The sequence below is a fragment of the Panicum virgatum genome, chromosome 2N (genome assembly GCF_016808335.1).
Source record: "Panicum virgatum strain AP13 chromosome 2N, P.virgatum_v5, whole genome shotgun sequence".
Classification (NCBI taxonomy): domain Eukaryota; kingdom Viridiplantae; phylum Streptophyta; class Magnoliopsida; order Poales; family Poaceae; genus Panicum; species Panicum virgatum.
Window position 1 is genome coordinate 8,379,311 of NC_053146.1, and position 3,069 is coordinate 8,382,379.

Genomic DNA, 3,069 nt, shown 5'->3' on the forward strand with positions numbered 1-3,069 from the left:
TACAAAGAAGCCCTCTCTTATTTCTTTTAATGAATAAGCCCCTCCACTATATAAAATATTTATGAGTAGGTCCCTGACTAATTTCTAGAGTAGCCCGAACCTTTTTCAAAATTCTATTCAAGTCCTGTCACTCCCAGAAATAATTACAAATAGGCCCCCGGATCCTTATTGAGCCCCTAAACCCCTCTTCGGCCTATCATTTCATGCGCCAAAAATCCTCCGTTTGCCCCGAAACTTTATCACGCCTTTTCTAACATAATTCCAGCTATGCCATTAGAAAACCACCCAAAAATATTACACCTATCTCCATATCTTAATTTCTTCCGATTCGAGCTCAACGATAAAACCTTTATTTCTTTTCCTTTATTGTGTGTTTGTTTTTGGGCACCGTAGATCATGGTGTGAACGAGGGAGAACCTATCGACGAGTAGTACCGCAAGCAAGTGTGCGAGGACTAGTACTGCGAGCCCGAACCCGAAGGACAGTACCTCGATCAGGACTTCCCGGAAGGCTTTGTGAACGGCAAGTTCAATCTCATCCTTTGATTGCATATTTCGACCCAGGTTTATAAACACAACCTATTGGCCTGTTTTACAAAATTTCATATGTTTTTACTGCTGAAAACATGGTTAGATAGTCACCCCTTGATTTGTTATAACAATTCCTTGACCACCTAGGTTAATGTCTAAATATAATTTATTCTATTTGGATGTTGATCGCTACTAGAGCACCGCTTAGGACCCGGTACTCGTTTTATTACACTCTAAAATGGTTGCAACATGCTTTACAAAAAGGAAAATACATGAGTATTGAGAATAGGAAGATTGGGTTATAAAGAATAAAATGTTAAGATGGGATGGATGAATGGCATTCCCTGGGTGGATTGTCATGCGTTGGAGGCTCGTACCATTGTGGTAGAGCAAGGAGGGTGGGATATATCCATCCTGTCACAATTAGGGACTGAGTTGATGTGTCATCTTGCCTGACTCAACTATCGTGCAAACCACTCGACCGTTGTATGTGGCAACAGCTTAGCATAAACCCCACTAATTAGTCTGATAGCCATCAGGAGAGCTGAGAGCAACGGGCAACCAAGGAGAAGGGATAAGATCGTGGTGACTTATGCCCCGGTTAAACCTCGGTGTCAGGTCAATGTCCCCTTGGTGGAGCCCGTGTTGGCTAGTCAGATCTAGCTAAGGTGGGTAATGGCTTTGATGGGATCTGTACCGACATTAAGGTGATCGTGCTGTGGTACCCCACTTGTGGGTAAAGTTGCACACCTCTGCAGAGTGTAAAACCTATTCGAATAACCGTGCTCACGGTATTGAGCGAGTTACGATTTGGTCACAGAACTAGCACTTCTTCTGGATTGGGTTGGGTTGGCGTAAGTGTTTTGGGAAAAGTGTCCGGCAGTTGTGCCGTGAGCTACTGCGGATGAGGAGTCCGGTAGCATTAAAACTTGGATCCTTTGTGTAGGATCAACGCCGCTTTTTACTCGGTTAGTAATGAATCGCTTTGAGAAAACTCTTTTAAAAAATAAACCCCAACACGTGTAAAATCTAGCTTTACTGCAAATAAACCTCAGCCTTATCCTTGATTTATCATGTGCATATCTGTGATACCCCCTCCGTGGATGGGGTTGGACTTGTTGAGTACTTTTGTACTCACCCGATATATATTTGTGGTTTTTCTTCAGAAGAAGATCCGGATTTCGTTGTTGAAGACGTTGAGTAGAGGTTGCGTCCGTGCCCAACTTTGCCTGTGGTGTTGGCCCTCCGCAAGATGATTCTGCTAGCGCATCACTCTGAGCCTGAGCTGGAGACTGTCTGGGTCGTGCTTTGGTGTATCACCGTAGCTGTTTTATTACTTATTATCGTTTGTATCGAGTGTCCGCCTCCTCGGAGGTTTTTACGGTGACTGTACCATCTGTTGAATAAATGTGTTATCAACCTCCTGGGACCGATATTTGTATCACATTTAGTCTCTACTTATGTGGGGACGCTTCAGCCTCCCTCTCCACACGAGGCGCGCGGCGGTGGCCTCCCTCTCCATGCGCAGGGCCGGCAGGAGTGGCGGCACATGACCACCTCCCCATCTCCTCCGCGGCCGCCTCCGCATCCTTCTCCCCCGGGGTTCGGCGGCCTCGAGTTCGGCTCCGTTGCGAGGTGCGAGACACAGCGGAGGAGGAGGGCGGAGTACAGCAGTGGGCTCGCGGGACACCGGACGGAGGACGACGGTGGGCACGCGGGACGCAGGGCGGAGGACTGCGGCGGAGGACGCGCGAGGCACGGGGAATGGGCTCGTGATGGGCTCAGCATGCTTTATTTATTTAATTAATTGAGGCAGGCATCAAACCGTTTCGGAAAATAGATCATTTATCATGACCTTTGATCCGAGGATGATCCGAAAAGCACCCCATTTAATCGTTTTTGCCCGCCTCGATTTTTTGCAGTAGTGCATCAAAGAGAGAACGATGGCCGTCTCCATCCCATCAAACGTTTCACCACGAGATTCATCAAGTCAACCTTAATTAGTCCTTGGCCAGCTAAGGGATATATGGCATCGTGGTCATCCTCATATGTGTCGTGTTCACATCTAGACATGATTAGTAATTTTGATAGTTCTGGAACGTTGATTATTTATGTGGTCCATATGTGTGTCAATAAGTAGTCACGAAAAAGATGGCACTCAAATGGTTCTCGAATAAGAAAAAAAGCTAATGTTTCTCGAATAAGCATGGTAAACTCCTCTTTGTAATGGAATTTGCACTAAAATGTTTCCTTGGAATTGCTTGTTGTCAGTACACATGTTTCCCTCGTAGCAAGTTGGATCTGAGAAGCCTCGCGATTTTGTGGGTGACGGTCCCAAACAGACCCTGAGTCGAAGCATTACCGAAATAAAAAAACACGTTCTACCCGTTCACTTCCGCCCCTCTCAAGTTGGGCCAGCCTCTGCGAGCAGAAGCGAATGGCCCAAACATCACACAGCCCACAGCTTTCCGAAACCTTAAGCCCAGCCCGAGACATCCTAAAACCCTAACCCCCCCCCCCCCCCCCCCCCCCCCCCCCT